The following is a 22311-nucleotide window of genomic DNA, read 5'->3' as shown; positions in this document are numbered from 1 at the left end:
CTGGGGGCTGGCCTCACGGCCATGCCTAGACCTTGTTCTTATGTATTTTCAACGGTGGAGTTTCTGCACACCATAGATTAAGGTGTGGAGCTCTGCTGTACCTCGAGTATTAATGCAATTACTATTGTTCTTCTATTCAATTCAGCTTGTTCTTGTTCCAAGATATCACTTGTTCTTCAACTTGATGAATGTGATGATCCATGACACTCATCATCATTCTCACCTATGAACGTGTGACTGTCAATCACCTCCGTTCTACCTTAGATTGGGTGGATATCTCTTGGATTCTTTAACCGGAATTTTCGTGGTATAAGCTAGAATTGATGGCGGCATTCAAGAGAATCCGGAAGGTCTAAACCTTGTCTGTGGTATTCTGAGTAGGATTCAATGATTGAATGACTGTGACGAGCTTCAAACTCGCGATTGTGGGGCGTTAGTGACAGACGCAAAAGAATCACTGGATTCTATTCCGACATGATCGAGAACCGACAGCTGAATAGCCGTGCCGTGACAGGGTGCGTTGAACATTTTCACTGAGAGGACGGGACTGTAGCCACTGACAACGGTGATGCCCAACATACAGCTTGCCATGGAAAGGAGTAAGAAGGATTGGATGAAGACAGTAGGAAAGCAGAGAGACGGAAGGGACAAAGCATCTTCATACACTTATCTGAAATTCTCACTAATGAATTGCATAAGTATCTCTATCTTTATCTTTATATTTTATTCATAAATCATTCATAACCATTTGAGTCTGCCTGACTGAGATTTACAAAATGACCATAGCTTGCTTCATACCAACAATCTCCGTGGGATCGACCCTTACTCGCGTAAGGTTTATTACTTGGACGACCCAGTGCACTTGCTGGTTAGTTGTGCGAAGTTGTGCTTATGCCATGGTATTGAACACCAAGTTTTTGGATTCATTACCGGGGATTATTTGAGTTGTGAAAAGTAGTGATCACAATTTTGTGCACCAGACCACCTCTTTTATGGTTGGATTTAGCCTCTTTTGTGGTTGCACAACTAGTTTAGCATCATCTTCAAGAAGGATCTTGTGCATGTACTTGGTTGGACTAATCCTTTTTAAATCACCAATGGTCCACCCAAGAGCCGTTTTGTGACTCTTGAGCACTATAATCAGCGGTTCTTCCTTCTCAGGCTTTAAGGAGGAGCTAATAATCACTGGATATGAATCATTCTCACTTAGGAATGCATATTTCAAAGAAGGAGGAAAGGGCTTCAACTTAAGCTTAGGAACTCCTTCCTCAGCTTTAGGTGTGTATGATATGTCTTTCTGAGGTAGTGAATCATCAATCTCAAGCAAATTATTCTCAGAGAGAGAATCCAAAGCATCATCAAGTGCCCCAGCTTCAAACACCTCTTGAACAAGTGGTTCAACAACATCAACTCTCATACACCCCTCAGGATCATTAGGGTGTTTAATAGCTTCAAACGCATTAAGGACCACTTCTTCTTTATTGACCCTCAGGGTTGGTTCACCCTTTGCACGTCAATTAGAGCTCTACCTGTAGCTAAAAAGGGTCTTCCAAGAATAATAGAAAAATTTTTATCCTCTCCCACATCCAGTATGACAAAATTAGCAGGAAAAATAAATGGACCCACTTTCACAAGTAAATCCTCAACAACTCCCACAGAAAACTTAATAGAAAGGTCAGTAAGTTAAAGAGAAATACGAGTGGATTTTACCTCATCAATTTGGAGCTTTCTCATCAATGAAAGTGGCATGAGGTTGATGCTAGCTCCAAGATCACACAAAGCTCTCTGAATAGTGACATCCCCAATGGTGCAAAGAATTACAAAGCTTCCCGGATCTTGCATCTTCTCAGGAAGGTTATGCTGAATGATGGTACTGCATTCCTTTATCAACACCACTGTCTCACTTTCCTTCATAAACTTGGCATAAAGAGGCATTTGCTCAAGGGCCACTACACAAGGAATGTTGATTTAAAGCTTCTTAAATACCTCTAAAAATCTGAAAAATTGCTTGTCTTTGGAAGCCTTATAGAACCTCTGAGGATATGGCATTTTAGGCTTGTATTCGGGAGCCTTAAGTAATGACGGATGTGTGTCAAGAGAGACTAGAAAAGGGTTATCTGCATGCTTGGGAGGGGCGTGTTCTGCTTCCTCCTTCTTCTCCTCTGGAGCTTTTTTTCAACCAACTCCTCATTAACCTTGGCCTCATAACCGGTTATCTTACCACTTATCAAGTGAATAGCCTTGCAGTCTTCTCTTGGATTCACCACTGTATCACCAGGAAGGGTATTATGAGGTCTCTCAGGTAGATATTTGCTCAATTGACCTACTTGCATTTCAAAGTTTCTAAGTGAAGCTCTAGTCTCCTGCATAAAACTTGCAACTAGTGATTCCAAATCAGTGGTCTTTTGAGGCTAAGACGTTGCTTGCTGAGGTTGTTGTGGTTGGGATGACTGAAACTGACGGTTATTGAAATTGTTCTGATAAAAATTGCTTTGAGAATTATTGAAATTCTGTAGCCTCTGAGGTTGCTCTCTCCATCCAAAATTTGGGTGATTTCTCCATCCATAATTAAAGGTCTTGGCATATGGATCATTGTTGGGTTTTCTAGGAGCATTCCCCATAAAGTTGACCTGCTCAGGACAAAATTGAACATATTCATAATTCTCACCTTGAATGAAGCTACCATTCATGTCATATGGAGCCTCTTGAGGGACATTCTGAGCACTAACGGTTGAAACCTGCATTCCACTCAAGTGCTGAGTAAGCATACTAATCTATTGGGACATGGCTTTATTCTGAGCAAGAATAGCATCCAAGGTATCCACTTCTAAGACTCCTTTCTTCTGAGTAGTCCCAGAGCTCACAAGGTTCCTTTAGAAGCGTACAAGTATTAGTTGTTAGCAACCATCTCAATTAAATTAATGGCCTCTTTAAGAGTCTTCTTCATGTGTAGAGAACCACCTGCAGAATTATTTAGAGATATTCTGGCCATCTCTGAAAGTCCATCATAGATGATCTGTAGCCTAATCCAGTCTGAGAACATATCAGGAGGGCACCTTTTGATCATTGCCTTGTACCGCTCCCAGGCTTCATAGAGGGATTCACCATCTCTTTGCCTGAAAGTTTGAACATTTGTCCTAAGTTTAGTCATCTTCTGAGGAGGAAAGAAATTGTTCAGAAATTTGGTGACCACTTTATCTCAAGTATCCAAGCTCTCCTTGGACTGACTGTCAAGCCACTGCTTTGCTCTATCCCTGACTGCAAATGGGAAAAGCATAAGCTTATAGACATCTGAATTCACTCCATTGGTCTTCACAATATCACATATCTACAAAAAATTAGAGATGAACAAGTTTAGATCTTTCTGCAGGAGTCCATAAAAATGGTAATTCTATTGCACCAGAATGATCAAGTGAGGCTTTAGCTCAAAGTTGTTTGCACCTATAGGAGACACCGCAATACTTTTTCCAAAAAAACAGGAGTGGGAGCAGTGTATGAACCAAGCATTCTAGGTTGCTCATTCCCATTCTGATTAACCACATTAGCATTGACAGCATTATTGACATCCATAGTGGACTCTTCAGCTTTTTTTTGCAAAAGTATCACTGAGACTTTCACCAAATTTGTAGAGTCTAGCTTGTTGCGAATGCCGTCTCAAGGTCCCGTCAGGTTCAGGATCAAAATCTATAAGAGGTTCTTTGTTCCTATTCCTGCTCATAAACAAACAGAAAGCAAGAAAATATGGGAATCTCTATGTTAGAGTGAAGAGAATTCCCAGTGAGATAACCTGAGTAAGAGAAATAATATGAAATAAACTAAACAAATAGAGCAGGAAAATTCAAAAATCACTAAACAGAAATTGGGACAAATTTTTGAAAATTTAAGGGAGAAATAAACAGGAAAAATAAAACAAAATAACTAGACGATGCCAAACTTAATTTTAGAAATTAAGGGGAAAAAATTAAAGCTAAATGCAAAAATTAAAGCAAAAAAAAATTTAATAAAGCTAAAAATGCCTAATCTAAGCAATCAAACAACTAGTAGTTGTCAATCACAGTTAATTTCCGACAACAGTGCCAAAACTTGTTGCGAAATTTAAAGTTCACAAACTAACCGACAAGTGTACCGGGTCATACCAAGTAATACCTCAGGTAAGTGAGGCTCGATCCCACGAGTATTTATGGATCAAGCAACAATGATTAGGTGAACTGCTTAGTCAAAGAAGCAGAAAAAGTTGTTTTGGGAGTTCAATTTCATTCAACAGTAAATTTAAAAAGTTCAGAAAGCAAATAGTAAATTGGGTGTGAAGAATATATGAGAAACAGTTAAGGTTTTAGAGTTGTTTATCGTCTGGATTTCTATTTCTTACTAACTATTTTAATCATGCAAGATTCAATTCATGGCAAACTATATTTGACTAAACCTTAATTCCTTAGTAATTTAGTCTCATCTAACCTAGTTAATCGTCAATTCCTTGGTCACTTAATATCAATTAGAGGTTTAAGTCCAATTCTAGTTTATTAGCCACAAAACCCCTAATTACACAAATATAAGAGGATTATACGTCACGTATCTCGTTAAGTCTAGATAATTAGTGATTTTCGAGAAATTGTTTCCAAGATGTTGTTCAAGTAAATTTCTTTTTCAAGGTTTACAAAAATTTAAATAGAATAAGGGTTATTCTTTCTATCTACCCAAATCCTTAAGATGAAGAACGAAAACAAATTCTTGAAATTGAAATCAATACATTAATTAAAATAGAGTAGTAATAGTACCAATCCATAGAATAAATAGAGCTCCTAACCTTAACAGTGGAGGTTTAATTGCTCATGGCTCAGAGAGAAATCTAGGGTTCTAAAAATTGTAAAGTGCGGAGTGAGGTGCGTAAAAGAGAAGAGAGCGCGAATGGCCGAATCTTTTTCCTTTTATATCAAATCCTAATTAATGTAGAATATATTTTCTAAAACTAAATAATATCTTCTCCTATTGTAAAATAAATTAAAGTTCAATAAAAAAAATTAATAAAACCATCTCGTGTTGGCTCCTTCTGGGACGAATAGGGACCACCTTGTTTTCTAAGATTGGCGCCAAACTTGGAGAATCCCAAGTTTGGCGCCATCAAAGCAGCAAGCTCTTGGAGGCTGGAGTGGGTGTGGCGCCAAACTTGGATCCTGGGTTTGTCGTGGCTTCGTTTCTTCATCTAAACTCTGTCAAATTCATCCGAATGCTACCTGAAATAAACCAAATAGCACCGAACTCAAAGTAGCATCCATAGTGGCTTAAAGTACTTAAATCTTGATTAAACTTAACAAATTCAAATGTAAATTCACTAGAAAAAATAGGAAAGATGCTCACGCATCAGGCGTGGCATGCCAACTTTCCAATAAGGGCGTGTCCCTGGCACACCAAGGGCATGGCACGCCAGGCCAATCTTCCAGAGGATCACACAAGAACTCCCCAACACTGGCGTGCACTATGGCGCGCCAAGGGCATGTCACACTAACTATCTAACCCTGGCGTGGCCCTGGGCATGCCCTTTGCATGGCACGCTAGGCATAGAGTCCAAAAAGGTCCCCAAGTACCCTCGATGATGGTGTGTACTATGGAGTGCCTAAAAGTGACACACCGACTCCCTATAACGAGTGTGTCCCTGGGGTTGTCCTTGGCGTGGCACGCCAAGCCAGAAGTCCAGAAGAGGCTCCTGATTCACTAACACAGGCGTGCCACTAGCGTGCAATGTGGCATGGCACACCAGATTCATGCACGGGCGTCCCAATGGCATGTATTATGGTGTGGCACGCGGGGCTTATTCTCCACCAGCAGCAAACAAGAAGGCGTGGCACGCTGAGCCATTCCTCATAAGGAACTAACTTAGGTGTGCGTATGGCATGGCACGCCAACTCTCTCTAGTTCTCCTCACTTCTGGCATGGCCTTGGGTGTGCCATCTCAAATGGCATGCCAACCTTCAGAACGGGCATGACAATGGGCGCTTCTTTGGAGTGGTACACCAGGCAAAGTTTCCAGGAAGATGCTAAAGGGTTGCAACCACAGGCGTGTAATATGGCGTGCTCGATCAAGTGGCACGCCAACCCTTTTACACTGGCATGCCCATGGACGTGTGTAGAGCATGGCACGCCAGGCAAAGTTTCTAAAAAGTTGCTCCAAAGTTCAACCATTGGGGTATAATGTGGCGTAGCGTCTTAAGTGGCACGCCAACTTCTTTTTCACTGGCATGCCCATGGGTGTATGTAGAGTGTGGCACGCCAGACAACATCTCCAGAAGGCAAGCTAGAGCATGTCAAGGGCGTGCACGATCAAGTGAACACCAACTCTTAGCAAAGGGAGAGTGACGGGCGTGTCCCACCCTCTGGCACGCCCGGCAAAGAACCCAGAGAATATCAAAGACCTGCACAACTTGGGTGTGTCATAAAAGTGACACGCCACTCAACCTTTTCTTCACTCAATAAGCTAGGCCCATCAAGAGTAGTTAGAAATGAAATTTCATTTGTAATTTGAGCTTAATTTAAATTTACATTTGCAAGTAGGAGTAGTATATAAATCCAAGGAAAGCACTTCACTGGGGACTTTTACTTTTGGCAATTTACTTCATTTTAGATTTCACTTTTTGTACTTCTCTCGGAGCTATGAGTAGCTAACTTCCCTTTCATTGGAAAAATGAGCTCTATTGTAATTTGATGGATCAATTGAGAAGCTTAATTTCTTCTTCTCTTCATCTATTATTTGATTATCTAAAAAGAATCTTCGTTCTTCATTTCAAGGATTCAAATATCTTGGAAAAGAGTTTAAATTTACTTGGATTCTATGTGAACCTTGGGAGAGGAATTATAGAGTTATACTTGAAGTTCTTTCTCACAATTGTGTAAATCTTCGTTTGGGATTGATATTGTGACATTTAATCAACCCACAATCTGGGTTTGGGATTGGTATTGTGACATTCACCAAGGAATTGGGATTCAATCACTTATGATTTGTTAAGAGATCAATGAATTGCATGATTAAAGATGAGATGAAAAGTAATTTGATCCAGAAAATTGAATATCTCTGTACCCCAATGATTCTCCCTTATTCGATCTTTTCCCTTTCTGATTACTTGTTTTTCCTTTAATGCTCATTGTTCTTAATTCCCTTACATTCCAGCAATTTAACTTTCCTGTCATTTATCTTTCCAACAATTTACTTTTTTGCATTTTAAATTTCCTACTAATTACTTTTCCACTCTTTATTTCCAGTCATTTATTTTCTTGTTATTTTCTTTTCAGTAATTTACTTCATTGTCAAGTTATCTAAGATTTGTTCAAACCTCATTAAATTGATTGTTTAACTATAATGGCCAATTAATTAAAGTTTTTAATCTTTCACTCCTCGTGGAATCGACCTCACTCATAGTGAGTTATTACTTGATTATGACCCAGTGCACTTGCCGATGGATATTGTTTATCAAGTCCGTATCAAGTTTTTGGCACCGTTGCCGGAGATTGATTTAGATTGACAATGACTAAGTCAATTGGCTACCTAAATCAAACGTTTTCTTTTATTTTGTTACCTAACTTTTTTGTTTCTTTGTTTTACCTTTACAGCTGATGCCATTTACTTGTTCATTGTATATACTCATTTTAGTCTTAGCATATTAACTGTTTGATATTTTGCATCACTTAACTCTAACTGCACTCACTAATAGAGTGACCATTTTCTACTTTGTTCTTTTGGTTGTTTGTGTATATGTAAAGTATTAGAGGTGAATTAACATCTTACGATCCAAACATAGACAAAACTCTTCGAAGATTAAAAAGAGAAGCAAGAGATAAAGCAGTGCTTGATGAGAAATTTGAAGGAGAAGATTCAGAACATGACATGGTTGAGGAATTTAATCAGGATCACAACTTTGAAGTTGGCAATAATGCTAATGCTCCACCTATCAGGAGGACATTGGGTCCATATACCAATCCTCATCCTGGTAATTGTGGAAGTAGCATTCTGACTCCCAATGTACATGCCAATAATTTTGAGCTTAAGCCCCAACTTGTCACCTTAGTCCAGCAATTTACTTTTTTGCATTTTAAATTCCCAGCTAATTACTTTCCCGTTCTTTATTTCCAATCATTTATTTCCTTGATATTTACTTTCCAGTAATTTACTTCATTGTCAAGTTATCTAAGATTTGTTCAAACCTCGTTAAATTGATTGTTTAACTAGAATGGCCAATTAATTAAAGTTCCTTAACTTTCAATCCTCGTGGGATCGACTTCACTCATAGTAAGGTATTACTTGATTACGACCAGGTGCACTTGCCGGTAGATATTGTTTATCAAGTCTGTATCAAGTTTTTGGTGCCGTTGCCGGGGATTAATTTAGATTGACAATGATATATACCCCTTCATGATCTTTTTGTCATAAAACCACGATATATACCCCTTCAAAGAGGTGTCAACCCACGAGTATGGATCATCAACATTTGGAATAAACTCATCATCTACTATCTTTTCCCCTACGTCTTTCCCATTTCCTTTCCCCTTCTCCTTCCCCATATTTTTTCCATTACTATACTTAAAATTCTAAAACAAAAACCAGAAGAAAACACAAAATAGCAAATGGGTAGATGAAGGATAAATATCATAAAAGAGTATATCACAACTAACCTTTCCTACTCATCTTCTATAAATTTTCTGAAAAATTTTAAGTGTCCTCCGAATACCAGCAGTCTCACACTACAAAAAGCTCCGATCCATTAAAACCATTAACTCAAATCAATTCTCATATGAATAATTGAGATCAACAATCGTTCCAGTTCCACGCCCTCTAAAACCATTAATTTTTCCTAGCATAGAAAATAACACCCATAACACAATCACTCATTATGACCTAGGAAACCGAAAATGTAACTGTCACACATTCTCGGTAATTTTTTACTAAAACTGGTAGAACTTGGGGGCTGTCCCCTTTCCTACAAAAAAAATTGATTTGTAAGGCATATATTGATCAGGAAGCTCAACCTATTTCATTAAAAAATTCTCCAAGTCAAGCTTGGGGGATGTGATCTGTTAGCTGTAATTCGGCCACCAAACTCTTTATAAATGGGCAAACCAACAGTCATATGCATGATTCTGTTACAAAAGATAACACGTTTTCAGAGAGAATCTCCTGAATCACCTAAAAAATAGGCCAACTAGATAACGGAACTATAGTACATTCTAACTCAAAGTCTATAAAAAAAACCTTAAATATAACAAGGTATGCTATTTACTCTAAATTGTAGTATACTCATCTCACACTCTTTTTTACTTGAGCATCAGAGTTCCTTTGTAGGTACCCACTGCTGCTGTTCTTTGGAAGCTAACATATACCTCATACAGCTCAGGCAAAAATGAGCTCAACCTAAGACTGGACGAACTATACTTTTTCCAAGACTTACCATGCATGAATAAGTGTCTCAGTTGTTTTGAGTTTAGTTTGTTCAATGTGAATTTAAGGATTTAATATTCATCTTTCTGTAACTTGTTTAATTAATAGAAAATTGAATTGTCATCTGAAGCTGTGTTTTATATTCAATTTTTTTAACCAAAACACAACTTATTTAATCATATGCCTATCGTGTGTCACCTTTTGAGTAATAGTGGGTATTCGTGAGTATGAATGAAATTTTTTAAAAATGTTTAATAAAAAAAATTCATAGTAAAGAAACAAAAAATATACAAATTGTTTTTTATGTAAATATATAATTTTGAGAAAAAGATAAATAGGTCCTTGGCCTTTTTTTTCTGCGGACATTTTAGTCTCCAAGGATTGGAAAATACATTCATGTCCCTGACCCCTCCAAAATGCGGACAAATTTACCCCTCCGTTGAAGTGACTCCATTGGACCCGACGGAAAAGTCTGATGTGGCTCCTGTGGTGCTGATCTGGCCGTTACGGAAGCACATGTGGCATGTAACTTTTTAAAACAGGACATATTAATCCTCTCACACCAAAACATGTAGCTTTTCAAAACAGGACGTATTAGTCCTCCCACACGAAAATGACGCCATTATTTTTATGCTAGCATTGTGCATTGCATTCTTTGGACCTGATTCCCTTTATGTAAATAATTGCTGGATTTGCACCCCCAATTAGAACCTTCTATATATCATCAAAGCAAAGAAAGCATTTTTGCTTATGACATACTCCCAGATCGTACCATGAGCTATAAAAAACTCTTCATAGAAGCATAAAGTTGTGTTTTCAAAAGGTCAAATGCGATATCAAACCAACCAGACTTTAGCACAGAATTTTGAGAATTGAGACAATAAAAGGTGAGAACCATGGTGGCCATCACAGAATTTTAAGAATTGAGACAAAACCAGAGAAGGTTATATATTGAGAGAACAATAAAAGGTGAATACAATTTGATACAATAGATCTTTTATACACCAACAAAACTATAACAAATCAGCCAATCACAACTCAGTTACTAATCTCTCTTAACAATTTCTAACTAAACCCACAAAGGAAGAATTTGATTTGAGAAGACTAATACAGTTGCTTCCTCAACAAATTATCAAATGTCAAAGACTAATACAGTTCAACCACTCAAAGCAGAATTTGACCAATATCAAGCTTCACCAATTGGCAGAAACAAATCAAAAGCTATCAGAGCTATTTCAAGAAATTTGAACCAAATGCTTAACCACCTTAAAACAAAGTAAAAAAAGAAGCTAAGTAGAACTTAATTAACAGTTGCTGAAGTTATACCAAAAACATAAAACCTTGAAATGAAACATGGAATTATGGTTGAAACTTCACACTTCTGAAGGAGCAATCAAACCCTTAGGAACAAAGTGATAAATAAGAACACCAACCCTAGCACCATCGGAGGGAGCACAAGTGTGAAAAACGTCAACGACGAAGAGCTTTTTCGCTTTCTTGAAGAACACCGATTCCTTCTTCCACCTCCTCTTGTGAGCCATCACAAACACCGTCTCTTTCTGCATAGGCAAGTCTATTACAACGCCGTACTGAGGTGAGTTCGCTATTATCCATGGCACCAGGTCACGCTCTTTCACAATCCTAAACCTAAAATGGCACAAATGAGTGAGAGAGTGCGGTTGGGAGGGGAGTAGAGTGCATTAGGGTAAGCGAGGGAGTGGAGAGGGAGGGGGATGGGGCAAGGAGAGGAGGGGGCAGCGTAAGTAGTAGTGGAAGAGGCAGTCAGGGGGCAGGAGGTGGTTAGGGTTAAAGGGGCATGTGATGAAGTTGGGAGAGGGAGGAGTAACTTGGAGAGTAGTGTTGGAGAGGGAGCGAAGGCTGTTAAGGGATGTGAAGGTGGCAGGGAGATGGTTAGAGGCTGAGAAAGGAGTTGGAGATGGCTAAGGACAGTGACCCACTTCACCCACTTCGCCGTTTCTGTGCATTTCAAGGATTATGGCTCATAAATTTGAAAGATTGGGGGTTTGGGTGAAACTGCGTCGTTTTGGTGTGAGAGGACTAATATGTCCTGTTTTGAAAAACTATACGTTTTGGTGTGAGAGGACTAATATGTCCTATTTTGAAAAGTTACATGCCACGTGTGCTCCCGTAATGGCTAGGTCAGCACCACGGGAGCCACGTCAGACTTTTCTGTCGGGTCCAACGGAGTCACTTCAACGGAGGGATAAATTTGTCTGCGTTTTGGAGGGGTCAAGGACATGAATGTATTTTCCAATCTTTGGGGACTAAAATGTCCACAAAAAAATGTTAGGGACATATTTGTCTTTTTCTTTATAATATTTTTTATTTAAACACAAAAAGGGAGTCACTTACATAAAGACGCTTAAAACATCTTTTTTTAAAGATATTTTTTAATAATTAGAATTTAACCTATATAATCAATCAAATTGTGTTATTTTTGTCAAAATTAAACTAAACAAATCGGTTTGACCAAAAAATTGGTAAATCAAATCTTGAATTGATTTAAATTAATATTCTTTTTTTTTGTAGAAAACAACTATGATACTCTTATTATAAAAAATTACTAAAATACTCTTATTACATATATTAATTTTGAAAACTCTAAATTCTAATCCTATAATAGCATAGAGAGAAGAGAAGAATTAAGATTTAGAATTTTTAATATATATATATATATATATATATATATATATATATATAAAGTTATTTTTTATAATAGGAGTGTTGTAATCATTTTTATAAAAATATTAATTTAGATCACTTCAAGATTTAATTTATTAATTTTTCGGTCAAACCGTTTTATTTAATCTAATTTTAATAAAAATAACACATTTTAATCGATTATATAAATTAAATTTTAATTATTAAAAAAACTTCTTCAAAAAAACGTTTTAAAAGTCTTTATGTGAGTGGCTCCCAAACTTATTTACTTAAAATAAGGACAATTTTAAACGAAAATACAGAAAAAATTACTAAAACACATAATTTTTACTTAAACATAAAACTTTTTAAAAAGAAACACGTGACGAAACACAATTTTTTTTAACCAAAACAATAGACACAGAATTTTTTTTATAATAAACATATAAAAATTTTAAAAGAAACATAAACAAAACACATAATCTTTTTATATAAATATATAAAAAATTACTTAAACACAATTTAAAAAAAAAACATAGAATCTTTTTTTTACCTAAACACAAAAAATTTATTATTTTTTGGATTTACTACTTTATACATCTACATCATTAATCATAGACAAAAAAAAGAAGAAGATTAGGACATGTTCTTGGGTGGATCGGCTGGGATATAACTCGTTCTTCGACGATTTCCTTTGAGACAGGTTATACTTCGACTTCTTGTGAATAGGGGGTGGATATCTGTAAAAGAAATTTCAACGCTCAAGTCAGTATTAAAATAAACTTGTTCTCAAGTAGTTCTTAACTCAAATCAAAATAAATACCTCCATTTTTTTTTATATTGAGAGTAGATAATCTAAAGTTGTTTGTTATCGAATTATAGCAGTAACGTGTAGAGATTATAACGTACTGATTTGTTATTATGATTTTAATAGCCGACCTATGACGTATATATCGAGTTTTCATAATCGATTTATAACAATGATATCAGGACATAAAATACCATTTCAAAATTTCAAAAGCAAAACTAACATGCTCATTTAGATAGGCGATTAAAAATTTTTAATATGTCTCATTTTGTTAGCGGACTGACCCACCATAAAAAAAAATTATATTTTTGAAGAATTTAATTTTTTTATCAAGTTAATTAAAATAAAAATTAATTAATTAATTGTTTTGTTCAAAGTAGAGGACCTAGTCCCGTACAAAATAAGAAAACCTAGATCACCTTAATCCCTTTTATGCCTCTGACGTGAAGTAGCCACTCCCCTCATATCCTTCAGCAGCTCCATGGCAACTCTCTTTGGAGGACTCTCCCAAATTATCAAGTCAAAATCCCCTTCCACGCTAAGTCTTGCAAATTTGTCTACCACTTGATTTCTTTCGTGTAGTGTATGCTTGAACTTTACCTTCCAATTTCTATTGATAAATTGTTTGTTTCTGTTTAAAATAGGTGCTATCATGATATTCTTGTTTATGCGAGTTGTTTTTGAGGATGATTTGGGTTACTAAATTGTTGGCCAATTTGATTAGATTTTATAACCAATTCAAGAAACATTATCATTATTATTATTATTATTATTATTATTATTATTATTATTATTATTATTATTATTATTATTATTTACAACTTTATAAGCAATCCAAATTACAAATATAATCTATCAACTAGGGCAACCTAACAGAGTCAAGTAATTTAATTAAAAATTAAAAAATGACCAATAATCCATATAGATTACCCCGTACCAAACGTATCCTAAGGGTTTTGCACTTTTGCTATCCTTATATTAAAGTTGTTAGAACTAAGAGACTAAGAGAGTAATGTGAAAAGTGTATTATTCAGTGTGATTAAAGGTACAATATACAGGGGGTATTTATAGGTGCTAAATGAATCAAAGTAATAAAGATATAGAATCCTACAATTAATGTATAAATATACTATATAAATATAGACGATACTAATTGATCTAAATTGATTTTAATGATTCTCTAATATCCCCCCTCAAACTCAAGTGGGAGCTAAGGAGACCAACTTGAGTTTGGATAGCAGAGTCCGGAAACGCGTCGGGTGATGAGCTTTCATGAAGATATCAGCAGTCTGATCCAGTGTTCCAACAGCAATGAGATGAACAGCATCAATAAGAATACGTTGCCGAACAAATGACAATCAATCTCAATGTGTTTGGTGCGTTCATGAAACACATCATTATGGGCAATCTGAATAGCACTGTGGTTATCACAAAAAAACATCAGTAGGGGACGACTGAGGAGCACCCAGATCTTCGAGAAGCCAACGAACCGATATAACCTCAGCAGTGGTGTCAGCGAGGGCATGGTATTCAGCTTCTGTGCTTGAGCGAGCAGTGAACGTTTGCTTCTTAGCACGCCAAGAAATGAGAGCGTCGCCAAGGAACAAACAGTAACCAGTAGTAGAATGGAGATAAGTGGGATCACCAGCCCAATCAGCGTCGAAGAATGCCTGAAGGGTTAAAGAAGAATGGGCAGAAAAATAAAGGCCATGAAATAGAGTGCCTTTGACGTAGCGAAGAATGCGAAGAACTGCCACATAGTGAGTAGTACGAGGAGCTGACAAAAACTGGCTGAGGACATGAACTGGATAGGCAATGTCTGGTCGGGTAACGGTCAAGTAGACGAGACCGCCAACTTACTGTCGATAGAGAGTCGGATTATCCAAAACAGTGCCATCCATAGGGGTAAATCGAACATTAGGCTCAATAGGAGTAGACTCAGTGCGACTATCTGTAATTCCAGCGCGAGCAAGAAGATCTGAAGTATACTTAGCTTGAGAGAGATAGATGCCATCATCTGTGGAGATGACCTCGAGACCAAGAAAATAGCTGAGAGAACCAAGATCTTTCATCTCAAAAGTACGGTGAAGTGAGGCCTTGAGATCAGAGATACCATCAGCATCATCGCCAGTAATGATCATATCATCAACATACAAAAGAAGAAGGACAACTCCACGTTCGCTTTTACGAATGAAGAGAGCATTCTCATGAGGACTAGAAGTAAAACCAAGACTACATATGGTAGTGCTGAACTTGTCAAACCATTCACGAGGAGCTTGCTTAAGTCCATAAAGTGCCTTCCGAAGGAGACAAACCTTACGAGAAGGACAAGGATATCCCGGAGGTGGTTTCATATAGACTTTCTTTTTCAAGTCCCCATTAAGAAATACATTCTTCACATCCATCTGACTGAGAGACCATTTTTTAACCGCAGCAATGGTAAGGAGAGCTCTAAGGTAGCGTTTGTTTTGCAGTACTGGGACAGAGACCGAGAGATTGAGACACAGTATCATGTTTGTTGGCTCAGAGACTGGTACTAAAATTTCTGTCTCTGTCTCCAAAATTTCAGTATTTCAGTGCCTCCAAAATATAGGGACACAGGGGACTGATATTTTTAGAAACAGAGACTGAAACTTTAATAACATTTTATACCTAAAATACTCTCATTTTAATTAATTAATGCAAATTTTATCTTTTGTGCAAATTAAATTAGAGTTTTATTCTTGTTTCAATTTTTGTCTCCCACTTGGCACCAAACAGAATACTAAAACTTATTTCAATCTCTGTCTTAGTCTCTGTCTCTCAGTCTCAGTCTTTCAGTATCTATCTCTCCACCAAACGCTACCTAACAGATGTAAGGCGAGGGACAGGAGCAAAAGTCTCTTCATAATCAATACCATACTCTTGCGTGCAACCTTGAGCAACCAAGCGTGCCTTATAACGGTTAATAGAGCCATCAGAGTGAGTCTTGATCTTATATCCCATCTACTGCCCACAACTTTCTGATCAGAAGGAGGATCAACCAAATCCCAAGTGTGTGCTTTTTCAAGTGCTTGTAATTCTTCCTGCATTGCTCTTTGCCAATTTGGATTTGTGGAGGCTTCTCTAAATGACTTAGGTTCATGTTGATGAAGAATAGTAGAAAAGCAATGATAATCAAGAAGATGAGGAGGTGGATTCCTTACCCGAGAAGAACGAGTGGGAGGAGGAGGCATGACGGTAGGAGCGGGATCGTCGTTCGGACTGGAATCATCAGGAGATGGAGAAGGCGGAGGAGCAGGAGCCTCGAGGGGTGGACTTGGAGTAGACCCTGTAGTCATCATTAGGAAAGAGATCAACATTTGGGTTAGTAAAAAATGGTGATGGAGTAGAAGGAATGAACTCAAAAGAGGAAAAACTAGAGAACATGTGATGCTCCCAGAAGACAACATGACGAGATATACGAATACGACGAGAGATAGGATCCCAACAAGGATAACACTTATGTTCAGAAGCATAACCAAGAAAACAACACATGCGAGCCCGAGGTTCAAGCTTATTGTGTTCATGAGGCTGAAGAAGAACAAAGCAGACACAACCAAAAACACGGAGGGAACTGTAATCGGGAGAAGTACGATAAAGATGCTCAAAGGGAGTAGTGTTACCAAGAACAGAAGAAGGGAGTCTATTGATAGCATGAACAGCAGTGAGAACAGCTTCACCCCAAGCACGCTCAGGACAGGAAGAGGAAATAAGCATCGCACGGACAGAGTCAAGAATATGACGGTGTTTACGCTCAGCTCTACCATTTTGTTGAGAGGTACCAGGACAAGAAAACTCGGACAAAGTTCCCTGCTCAGCGAGAAAATTTAAAAGTTTGGAGTCACGATATTCCATAGCATTATCACATCAGAAAACTTTAATGACCTTTGAAAACTGAGTTCGAACCATAGTGGCAAAGTTAATGTAAATCTGAGGCAACTCACAATGATTAGTCATCAAATAAACCTAAGTAAAACGTGAATAATCATCAATAAAGACGACAAAATATCGAGCTCCTCCCATAGAAGCGGTGGGAGCGGGGCCCCAAACATCAGAATGAATAAGATCAAAAGGAGAGCATGCAATAGAGGAATTATTACTAAAGGATAAGGCAGGTTGTTTTGCAATGCGATAAGAAATGCAATCTAAAGACTCATTTTGAACTTGACCTAAAACACCCGTATATATAAGAGGACGTAATTTTCTTAAGGAGCTATGGGCAAGACGATGGTGCCACAAGTGAAGAGTAGATGGAGAGGAAGCAGCACAGAGATTTGTAGAGGGAACATGAAGGTTCTCAAGCTCAAATAAGTGTCTGACCTTACAACCAGTCCCGATGATCTTTCTCGTCCGACGATCCTGCACACGACAACCAGAAATAGAAAAAATGACATCAAAACCGAGTTCAACAAGCTGACCGACAGAGATAAGATTAAAATTCAATTTTGGAATAAAATAAGCATCAGAAAGATGAATATTGGACTGTGAAATAATCCCGTGATGTGTTGCATGCAAGAGGAAACCATTAGCAGTGTTGACAGAAGGTACATTTATAGTGGGAGACAACAACGAAAAAAGATGACTGATGAGCGGATAATTTATACACTTTTTGGCATTGTTTTTAGTATGTTTTTAGTATGATCTAGTTAGTTTTTAGTATATTTTTATTAGTTTTTAGTTAAAATTCACTTTTCTGGACTTTACTATGAGTTTGTGTGTTTTTCTGTGATTTCAGGTATTTTCTGGCTGAAATTGAGGGATCTGAGCAAAAATCTGATTCAGAGACTGAAAAGGACTGCAGATGCTGTTGGATTCTGACCTCCCTGCTCTCGAAGTGGATTTTCTGGAGCTACAGAAGCCCAATTGGCACACTCTCAACGGCGTTGGAAAGTAGACATCCTGGGCTTTCCAGCAATATATGATAGTCCATACTTTGCCCAAGATTTGATGGCCCAAACCGGCGTTCAAAGTCACCTCAAGAAATCCCAGCGTTAAACGCTGGAACTGGCACCCAAATGGGAGTTAAACGCCCAAACTGGCATAAAAGCTGGCGTTTAACTCCAAGAAGAGTCTCTACACGAAAATGCTTCATTTGCTCAGCCCAAGCACACACCAAGTGGGCCCGGAAGTGGATTTTTATGTCATTTACTCATCTCTGTACACCTTAGGCTACTAGTTTTCTATAAGTAGGACATTTTACTATTGTATTGAGATATCTGGGTAGCTATCTTCATTTTTATGCTATCTTAGATCATTGGGAGGCTGGCCATTCGGCCATGCCTAGACCTTATGCTTATGTATTTTCAACGGTGGAGTTTCTACACACCATAGATTAAGGTGTGGAGCTCTGCTGTACCTCGAGTATTAATGCAATTACTATTGTTCTTCTATTCAATTCCACTTGTTCTTTGTCCAAGATATCACTTGTTCTTCAACTTAATGAAGGTGATGATCGTCACGGATCATCACCATTCTCACTCATGAACAAAGTGACTGACAACCACTCTTGTTCTACAAGCATCTGAGGCTTAGTGAATATCTCTTGGATTCCTGATAACACGATGCATGGTTGATCGCCTGACAACCGAGTGCTCACCTGACAAACGAGCCAGCCATTCCGTGAGATCAGAGTCTTCGTGGTATAGGCAAGAACTGATGGCAGCATTCAAGAGAATCCGGAAGGTCTAACCTTGTCTGTGGTATTCTGAGTAGGATTCAATGATTGAATGACTGTGACGTGCTTCAAATTCCTAGCAGGCTAGGGCGTTAGTGACAGACGCAAAAGAATCAATGGATTCTATTCCGGCCTGAACGAGAACCGACAGATGATTAGCCTATGCTGTGACAGAGCATCAGGGACGTATTTTCACTGAGAGGATGGGAGGTAGCTGCTGACAACAGTGAAACCCTACACGAGCTTGCCATGGAAAGGAGTAAGAAGGATTGGATGAAGGCAGTAGGAAAGCAGAGAGACGGAAGGGAAGGCATCTTCATACGCTTGTCTGAAGCTCTTACACCAATGATATACATAAGTATCTCTATCTTTATCTTTATGCTTATTTCGTTCATCACTATACCCATTTGAGTCTGCCTGACTGAGATCTACAAGATGACCATAGCTTGCTTCATACCACCAATCTCCGTGGGATCGACCCTTACTCGCGTAAGGTTTATTACTTGGACGACCCAGTGCACTTGCTGGTTAGTTGTGCGAAGTTGTGTTTATGCCATGGTATTGAGAACCAAGTCTTTGGAGCCATTACTAGGGATTGTTTATGTTTTGAAAAGTATTGATCACAATTTCGTGCACCAAGTTTTTGGCGCCGTTGCCGGGGATTGTTCTTGTGTATGGACAACTGACGGTTCATCTTGTTGCTTAGATTAGGCATTTATTTTTTTTCAAAATTCTTGAAGGTGAATTCTAGAGTTTCATGATGATTTGCTGAAATCTGGCTGGCTGAGAAGCCATGTCTAATTCCATTGGACCGAGGTTTCAACTTATCATCACAAGAGCTTGATGATCTTTATCAATCTTGCTTTTGGAGCAGTGATTTGCTAAGGCTCGGCTGGCCTTTGGCCATGTCTAGTGTTTTAGACCGAAGCTTTCTTTGAAAGCTTGGCTGGCTGTGAAGCCATGTCTAATTCCTGGACCGGAGTCTTAGACTAGCATTGCACTGACTCCTGGAATTCTCATTAAGAATTTTGATATCTTTTTCCACTTAATTTTCGAAAAAAAAAAACACAAAAAAAATTTATAAAATCATAAAATCCAAAAATATTTCTTGTTTGAGTCTAGAGTCTCATCTTAAGTTTGGTGTCAAATGCATGTTTTTGTTATATTTTTCGAATCCATGCATGTATTTCTTTGTTTTGATCTTTGAATTCTATTGACTTGAGTATCTTTGTGTTTCATATAGTGTCAGTAGTATACAAACTGCTAAGTTTGGTGTCTTGCATGCATTGCTATTTGATTCTGGTTGCATTTTGATTATTAAAAATCCAAAAATATTTTTAATTTGTGTCTTTTCAAGTCAATAATACAAAGAATTGAAGATTCAGAACATACTGCAGAGGAATTATACAGAAAAAGCTGGGCATTCAAAATGCCCAGTGAAGAAGACAGACTGGCGTTTAAACGCTAGCCAGGGTACCTGGTTGGGCGTTTAACGCCCAAAAAGGGTGCATTTTGGGCGTTAAACGCCAGAATGTATACCATTCTGGGCGTTTAACGCCAGGATGGTGCTAGGAGGAAGATTTTGTTTTCAAAATCAATTTTTTTCGAGTTTTCAAAGTTTTTCAAAATCAAATCTTTTTCAAATCATATCCTTTCAATCAAATGTTTTCAAAATCAATTTCTTTCCTTTTTTTTAAAGATACTTACTAACAATTAATGATTTGATTGAACATCTCAAATTTGTTGCCTTTTCTGTTGAGAAAGGTTTAATGTTTGAATCATATCTTTTCTTGTTAGGCAAGTCATTAATTTTCAAAATCAAATCTTTTTTTTTTAAATTGTTTTCAAATCATATCTTTTCAAATTGTTTTCAAATCATATCTTCTCAATCACATCTTTTTAATCACATCTTTTTCAAATTAAGTTTTCAATCAAATCCTTTTGACTTCTAATTTCAAATCTTTTTCAAAAATCACTTGATTTCTTTTCCACTCTTATTTTCGAAAATCAATTAAGTGTTTTTCAAAAATGTTTTCAAAATCTTCTAATTAATTTTCGAAAATTACTCCCCTCCTTCTCACATCCTTCTATTTATGGAGTACCACTCCTTCTCAATGCACAATTCGAACCTTATCTAATTAAAGTTCGAATTCTTCTTCTCCTTCTTCTTTCTATATTTCTTTTCCTCTGACACCTCAAGGAATCTCTATACTGTGACATAGAGGATTCCACATCTTCTTGTTCTCTTCTCTTTCATATGAGCAGGAACAAAGACAAAGGCATTCTTGTTGAAGTTGACCCTGAACCCGAAAGGACCTTGAAGAGAAAGCTAAGAGAAGCCAAAGCACAACTCTCTGTAGAGGACCTGACCGAATTCTTCAAAGAAGAAGAAGACATGGCAGCCGAAAACAACAACAATGCAAACAATGCAAGGAAGGTGCTGGGTGACTTTACTGCACCTACTCCCGACTTCTATGGGAGAAGCATCTCTATCCCTGCCATTGGAGCAAACAACTTTGAGCTTAAGCCTCAATTAGTTTCTCTAATGCAACAGAATTGCAAATTCCATGGACTTCCAATGGAAGATCCTCATCAGTTCTTAGCTGAGTTTTTGCAAATCTGTGACACAGTCAAGACTAATGGGGTAGACCCTGAGGTCTATAGACTGATGCTATTCCCTTTTGCTGTAAGAGACAGAGCTAGAATATGGTTGGACTCTCAACCTAAAGAAAGCCTGGACTCTTGGGAAAAGCTAGTCAATGCCTTCTTGGCAAAGTTCTTTCCACCACAAAGATGGAGTAAGCTTAGAGTGGAGGTCCAAACCTTCAAACAGAAGGATGGAGAATCCCTCTATGAAGCTTGGGAAAGATACAAACAATTAATCAGAAAATGTCCCTCTGACATGCTTTCTGAATGGAGCATCATAGGTATTTTCTATGATGGTCTCTCTGAACTATCTAAGATGTCCTTGGATAGCTCTGCTGGAGGATCTCTTCATCTGAAGAAGACGCCTACAGAGGCTCAAGAGCTAATTGAAATGGTTGCAAATAACCAATTCATGTACACTTCTGAAAGGAATCCTGTGAACAATGGGACTAGTCAGAAGAGAGGAGTTCTTGAGATTGACACTCTGAATGCCATACTGGCTCAGAACAAGATACTGACTCAGCAAGTCAATTTGATTTCTCAAAGTCTGTCTGGAATGAAAAATGCACCTGGCAGTACTAAGGAAGCTTCATCTGAGGAAGAAGCTTATGATCCTGAAAACCCTTCAATGGAAGAGGTGAATTACCTAGGAGAACCCTATGGAAACACCTATAATTCTTCATGGAGAAATCACCCAAATTTCTCATGGAAGAATCAAGAGAGACCTCAACAAGGTTTCAATAACAATAATGGTGGAAGAAACAGGCTTGGCAATAACAAGCCTTTTCCATCATCTTCTCAGCAACAGACAGAGAGTTCTAAGCAGAATACCTCTGACTTAGCAACAATGGTCTCTGATCTAATCAAAACCACTCAAAGTTTCATGAATGAAACAAGGTCCTCCATCAGAAATTTGGAAGGACAAGTGGGACAGCTGAGCAAGAAAATTACTGAACTCCTGGTGGACGAAATTGTGATTCAAATTCTTGTATCATTTGTGATCAATGTTCTAATTATGGCTCTGGTGGAATTCACAACTCCGTTCAACTAACCAGCAAGTGTACTGGGTCGTCCAAGTAA

The 22311-nt window shown here is 37.8% G+C and overlaps 2 non-coding genes across 2 annotated transcripts; one reads left to right on the top strand and one right to left on the bottom strand.

The window, feature by feature from the left end:
• The first annotated feature begins 3038 nt into the window (after window positions 1-3038).
• Window positions 3039-3145, top strand: LOC130937094 (small nucleolar RNA R71). The gene has a single exon (XR_009068328.1). It is a non-coding gene; the product is annotated as a small nucleolar RNA R71 (small nucleolar RNA).
• Window positions 3146-21385: 18240 nt separating this feature from the next.
• Window positions 21386-21493, bottom strand: LOC130937195 (small nucleolar RNA R71). The gene has a single exon (XR_009068424.1). It is a non-coding gene; the product is annotated as a small nucleolar RNA R71 (small nucleolar RNA).
• Between the last annotated feature and the right edge of the window lie 818 nt (window positions 21494-22311).

Source organism: Arachis stenosperma, chromosome 6 (assembly GCF_014773155.1).
Source record: "Arachis stenosperma cultivar V10309 chromosome 6, arast.V10309.gnm1.PFL2, whole genome shotgun sequence".
Classification (NCBI taxonomy): Eukaryota; Viridiplantae; Streptophyta; class Magnoliopsida; order Fabales; family Fabaceae; genus Arachis; species Arachis stenosperma.
The sequence above is the reverse complement of the archived record's forward strand: the minus strand, read 5'-3'. Positions and strand labels throughout refer to the sequence as shown.